The sequence below is a fragment of the Oncorhynchus masou genome, chromosome 13, assembly GCF_036934945.1.
Source record: "Oncorhynchus masou masou isolate Uvic2021 chromosome 13, UVic_Omas_1.1, whole genome shotgun sequence".
Lineage (NCBI taxonomy): Eukaryota > Metazoa > Chordata > Actinopteri > Salmoniformes > Salmonidae > Oncorhynchus > Oncorhynchus masou.
Window position 1 is genome coordinate 95,567,084 of NC_088224.1, and position 6,988 is coordinate 95,574,071.

At 41.8% G+C, this 6,988-nt stretch overlaps 1 protein-coding gene across 1 annotated transcript in view; it reads left to right on the forward strand.

Annotated features, from left to right (window-relative positions):
* The first annotated feature begins 4,848 nt into the window (after positions 1-4,848).
* The window catches only part of tenm4 (teneurin transmembrane protein 4), a 716,895-nt gene continuing 714,755 nt past the window's right edge, over positions 4,849-6,988 (forward strand). Inside the window, exon 1 of the mRNA XM_064985425.1 lies at positions 4,849-5,209. The gene's annotated coding sequence lies outside the window, so the exon portion shown is untranslated. The remainder of the gene's footprint in view (positions 5,210-6,988) is intronic.

Consider the following 6,988-nt stretch of genomic DNA (forward strand, 5'->3'; position numbering starts at 1 on the left):
TCTTGGTAAGCAACTGCAGTGTATATTTGCCCTTGTGTTTTTAGGTTATTGTCCTGCTGAAAGGTGAATTTGTCTCCCGGTATCTGTTGGAAAGCAGACTGAACCAGGTTTTCCTCTATAGGATTATGCTTGTGCTTAGCTCTATTCCGTTTATTTTGTACCTTATGCTGCCTAGTCCTTGCAGATGACAAGCATCCCCATAACATGATGCAGCCACCACCATGCTTGAAAATATGAAGAGTGGTACTCGGTGTGATGTTGGATTTGCCCCAAACATAACGCTTTGTATTCAGGACATGTTCATTTCTTGATCACATTTTCTCCAGTTTTACTTTACTGCCTTATTGCAAACAAGATGCATGTTTTGGAATATTTGTATTCTGTACAAGACTTCCTTCTTTTCACTCTGTCATTTAGGTTAGTATTGTGGAGTAACTACAATGTTGTTGATGTATCCTCAGTTTCACAGCCATTAAACTCTGTAACTATTTTAAAACCACCATTGGCCTCATGGTGAAATCCCTGAGCAGTTTCCTTCCTCTTCGGCAACTGAGTTAGGAAGGACGCCTGTATCTTTGTAGTGACTGGGTGTATACCATCCAAAGTGTAATTAATAACTTCACCAGGTTCAAAGGGACATTCAATGTCTGATTTAAAAATAAAAATGTATCTACCAATAGGTGTCCTTCTTTGCGAGGCGTTGGAAAACCTCCTTGGTCTTTGTGGTTGAATCTGTGTTTGAAATTCACTGCTCAACTGAGGGACCTGACAGATAATTGTATGTGTGTGGGTACAGAGATGAGGTAGTTATTCAAAAATCATGGTAAACACTATTATTGCACACAGAGTGAGTCCATGCAACTTATTATGTGACTTGGTTACTCCTGAACTGATTTAGGTTTGACATTTTTTTTTAAATGGGGTTGAATAGTTATTGACTCATCACATTTCAGCTTTACATTTTTCATTAATTTGTAAACATTTAAAAAAAAAAAAAGATAATTCCACTTTGACATGTTGGGGGTACTGTGTTAAAGCCAGTGAGAAAACATCTCAATTTAATCCATTTTAAATTCAGGCTGTTACACAACAACAAAAATATTTAGAAAACGTCAAGGTGTGTGAATACTCTGTATGGCCTCTCAAAACTTCTACATTTTAAAACATAAAACCAAACATACATGATGGAACCAACTGTCCTCTTTCAAAATGGAGGTGATGCATTTCATGGCCTACGAGAGTTGTGCAGTGACAGGAATACTAATATTTCACATATTTATTTTTCACACTTGAATAAAAAAAACAAATTCAACATTGGTTTCGTACGACCTGTATTTATTAGGAACGTATCTGTGACTGTGTCAAATCAAACGGATAAAGGCCTAACCAACCACCTGCAGACACCATCGTCAACCCATAGGACTCTTTTATAATGAGACTCGGGGTGCGTCCCGAACGCCATTCTACTTCCTTTATTGCCCCCTATGAGCCCTGGTCAAAACATAGTGCACTATAAAGGGAATAGGGTACCGTTTGGGATGGACCCTCAGCTGGGCCCCTTCTTCCTGTTGTCTATATCACCGGAGGGTTTCGTCTCAGAACCCCACAATGACACAACCACAATCCCAGGCTGCTGTGGCCCCAGTCCTGCCTCTGTACATCTAAAAGCATATTTAACTTTTCACTCATCCATTGACTCATCCATTGACTCATCCATTGACAGGCTGTGAGCTGGTGAGCAGTAAGACCGTAAACCAGGCCCAGATTAGCTTTACGGGGATAAAGCAGTGAATTAAAGCCCACACAAACCTCCTCTTCTCCCACTCTTCTCTCCTTCTCCCTGGCCTCTGTTGTTCCCAGGGCCACCATACATACTTTTAGTGACCATTCTTTTGAACCAGAACCAATGGCATTGGGTTCAGGGGGGGGGGGAGTCATTTAAACATTGGGACAAAAGTAGTGTCAGGTTGAACAAAACAGTGGTTCTGTTCCTTTGTAACCCGCTAATATCTGGTGTCAGTCTGGTGTCAGAGGATTTGAACCTGGGGTAACTTCTGGTCACATTTTGGGTTTGTTCGTATGAAAACAACTCATATTTGAACTTCACACACACCTATTCATAGACAAGGCTTATTCTCCCCCCCCCCCTCCCCCACACACACAGCTAGAATTGTAATAATTATAATGTTGAATTGATCCTCCATCATTTTTTGTTCATATAACTTTTATTTAATCAGGGTCTCATTTACAATTTTCCCTGGGAACATCAAAAGAATCATTCTCAATGCCCCACAATAAAATGCAGAATGACACATTACAACAAATCAAATTTAAAAAGCTACAGGTAAAAGTTGAAATCAATCAAAACATCAACCAAAACAAGTGCAGTTGTCCTTCACCACATTCCTCATCAAAGTCCCGTACTGACCCTTCCAGACCAGAGAGTCAAGCCTGGAAGTGGCCTGCTGGTCATTAGATCTATGGATTTCACATGACTGGGAATACAGATATGCATCTGTTGGTTAGAGATACCTTTAATAAAAAGGTAGGGGTGGGGATCAGAAAACCAGTCGGTATCTGGTGTCACCTCATGCAGCGCGACACATCTCCTTCACATAGAGTTGATCACGCTGTTGATTGTGGCCTGTAAAATGGTGTCCAACTCCTCTTCAATGGCTGTGCGGAGTTGCTGGATATTGGAGGAACTGGAACACGCTGTCGTACACGTCAATCCAGAGCATCCCAAACATGCTCATTGGGGTGACATGTCTGGTGATGGAAGAACAGCTTCCAGGAATCGTGTTCAGATCCTTGCGACATGGGGGTCGTGCATTATAATGCTGAAACATGAGGCGACATGGGGGTCGTCCATTATAATGCTGAAACATGAGGCGACATGGGGGTCGTGCATTATAATGCTGAAACATGAGGCGACATGGGGGTCGTGCTTTATAATGCTGAAACATGAGGCGACATATGGGGGTCGTGCATTATAATGCTGAAACATGAGGCGACATATGGGGGTCGTGCTTTATAATGCTGAAACATGAGGCGACATGGGGGTCGTCCATTATAATGCTGAAACATGAGGCGACATATGGGGGTCGTGCTTTATAATGCTGAAACATGAGGCGACATGGGGGTCGTGCATTATAATGCTGAAACATGAGGCGACATGGGGGTCGTGCATTATAATGCTGAAACATGAGGCGACATGGGGGTCGTGCATTATAATGTTGAAACATGAGGCGACATATGGGGTCGTGCTTTATAATGCTGAAACATGAGGTGACATGGGGGGTCGTGCATTATAATGATGAAACATGAGGCGACATGGGGGTCGTGCATTATAATGCTGAAACATGAGGCGACATGGGGGTCGTGCATTATAATGCTGAAACATGAGGCGACATGGGGGTCGTGCATTATAATGCTGAAACATGAGGCGACATGGGGGTCGTGCATTATAATGCTGAAACATGAGGCGACATATGGGGTCGTGCTTTATAATGCTGAAACATGAGGCGACATGGGGGTCGTGCATTATAATGCTGAAACATGAGGCGACATATGGGGTCGTGCTTTATAATGCTGAAACATGAGGCGACATGGGGGTCGTGCATTATAATGCTGAAACATGAGGCGACATATGGGGGTCGTGCATTATAATGCTGAAACATGAGGTGATTTCGGCGGATGAATGGCAAGACAATTGGCCTCAAGATCTCGTCACGGTATCTCTGTGCATTCAAATTGTGAAATTGTCATTGATTCAATACATTTGTGTTTGTTGTCCATAGCTTATCCCTGCCCATACCATAACCCCACTGCCACTATGAGGCACTCTGATCACAACGTTGACATCAGCAAACCGCTCGCCCACACGACGCCATACACGTGATCTGATGTTGTGAGGCCAGTTGGACATACTACCAAATTCTCTAAAAACTATGTTGGAGGCGACTTATAGTAGAGAAATTAACATTAAATTATCTGGCAACAGCTCCTGCAGTCCTGCATGCCAATTGCACGCTCCCTCAAAACTTGAGACATCTTTGGCACTGTGTAGTATGACAAAACTGCACACTTTTATTGTCCACAGCACAAGGTTCACCTGTGTGATGATCATGCTGTTTAATTAGATTCTTGATATGCCACACCTGTCAGGTGGATTATCTTGGCAAAGGAGAAATGCTCACTAACAGGGATGTAACCACATTTGTGCTCAACATTTGAGAGAAATAAGCTTTTTGTGCATATGAAACATTTCTGGGATGTTTTATTTCAGCTAATGAAAAATGGGACCAAAACGTTAAATGTATTTATATTTTAGTATAAAATCAATCTTCCAAACCTCTGTGGAGTTATTTCCCCATAATAGAATATAAATCTTTAAATAATACATGTTAATAATATATTTTGTGTTATTATCAAACAATGTTTCATTATCAAATGAATGTCTATCGATGTTGGCTATCGAATTTCTAATGAAAACCCTACACAAAAATAGCGTGGCTGAGTCAGAAGTTATGCTTTCTCTTGTGGTTGGTTAGCTCCGATAGCCCCCTCTATTCCACGGTTATAACAGGCTACATTCAGTAGGCTACTACTTTAAAGCGTGCTATATGTACTCTACCAAATGTTACCTCCATCTGCTTTACATCTAGTTTTGGATAGGGATAATAAGAACGGTCAGGAAATATTATATGGAGACGTGTAGATTGGTACCAAAGGGGGCGACCACTCCACGCACACCCCTTTTGTCCTCCATGGTACGAACCAATTTTGTAAATCGTGAGTTGTATGCTTGGTTGCCATTCCTCGGCTTTCGCTGCTGGGTCGAGCTTCCCGACGCTCCGTGTGCTGTGACTCAACGTGTCAGTGTGTTTAGGGACTTATTCCTGCCGTTTATCTCCCATTCAGATGTTCATTTGTTGTTGTTTTCCTGACCACAAATAGGTCAGCGGGTTATGTAGTTGTTTCATTTAAAAAAAATTATACATAAACTGCTTTTTCCATTGATCCCCTTCGGTTCTGTGATAGCGATACATTTCTGTTCCGCGAGTCCAGCATTGACGAGGACAGAGCTGTTTTGATCTACAGTTTTAACGGAAGAAATAAGAACTCTACCGGAACGGAATCATTTTCTAGTCTTGGGGCGATTCATTCGAAATATCGACGTGAATACGTTGGATGTGTCTTCAGAATGGTAAGGTTATTTATTTGGGGGAAATGTGCATGATGTTGCAAAACAGCTGCACGCGAGCATCATGCAGCAGAAATTGCGTACAGGGCTCGGGCTCCGGTTGAGTCCAGTGATTTATTGGTTGAGCACCGGATCGTGAAGCCTACGTTAACTGCAGATGAGAATTATCATCGGTAGTCGACACAAGGAGCCCATTTTCAGAGGTGTTCATGTAGTTTAACGACTGGAGAATGCTGAATTGTGCATGTTGACACAGACAGGCTAATGTACGGCTTTGGTAGACAACTGTACGGTCCCTGTAGCCTATACGACGATGGTCATTTACCGGGCTACTGTAGCTTTACGGACAGGGTTGCCTAATTGTGTCTAGGTGCAAAGCCTATGTCTAGGTCGTGTCGGGTTTAAAACACTTGAATTTGATCAAATGTTTCACAATGTATCGCTTCGATGTATCTATAATTTTGGGCAGGGAGTGATTGACTCGATGCAGACAACGCGGTGTTCCATTTTGCGTGGGGTAGGTATCCTAAAGCCTGACTGAGGAGCCCTTAACTCCCTTCTCTTTTATATCGAGGCGGATACCTAAAGCCAATAATCAATTCCAATAGTCTGAATCCTGATCCCGATGAGGATGAAGTCGGGTGATCAATTGAACCTATAATAGATATGACAGAAATGTACTGTATATTTTCATAGTACTTTTTACAAGCAGGGTTTATCCTTGTTCTTAGCTGCGATATAACAGCACATACTAGACGCTATGCGACTTGGGTGGCCATGTAATTTTAATATCAGTAGGCTTTGCTCCCCAATGCCAATAATATCTATTTAATACTATTATGGACTAAGACTTCCAGAAGATTTTAATCAATCAATTACATCAATCATTGCTACATCATTTAGCCTATATAAGATTAACTTTGTTCAATACTGAAATATCTGAATTATCAAAAGCTTTAAATCATCTAGGGAAATATTTATTACAGTGGTTTATTTTATTGAAGGTTCAAAGAACTTAATGAGTGATTTTTGGCCGTTCTTGTGTTGTTTTTTAGCTGTTTTGAAGTGTCATAACTAATGCGTCATAGTAATTTACAATTGTTTAATTGATATACGGAAATAAACAGCCTTGGTTGGTAATTGTTAGTGCTGACACACACACACACACACACACACACACACACACACACACACACACACACACACACACACACACACACACACACACACACACACACACACACACACACACACACACACACACAGAATTCAGAAAGTATTCAGACCCCTTGACATTTTCCACATATTGTTAGGCTATAGCCTTATTCTAAAATTGACTAAATAGATTTTCCCCTTCATCAATCTACACACAATAGACCATAATGACCAAGCAAACACAGAAATATCACATTTCTCTTATTACTCAGTACTTTGTTGAAGCACCTTTGGCAGTGATTACAGACTTGAGTCTTCTTGAGTATGATGCTACAAGCTTGGCACACCTGTATTTGGGGAGTTTGTCCCATTCTTCTCTGCAGATCCTCTCAAGCTCTGTCAGGTTGGATGGGGAGCGTTGCTGCACAGCTATTTTCAGTTCTCTCCAGAAATGTTTGATCCGGTTCAAGTCCGAGCTCTGACTGGGCCACTCAAGGACATTTGGAGATTTGTCCCGAAGCCACTTTAGGTGCCTTTTAGCAAACTCCAAGCGGGCTGTCATGTGTCTTTTTACTAACAAGTGACTTCCGTCTGGCCACTCTACCATAAAGGCCTGATTGGTGTAGT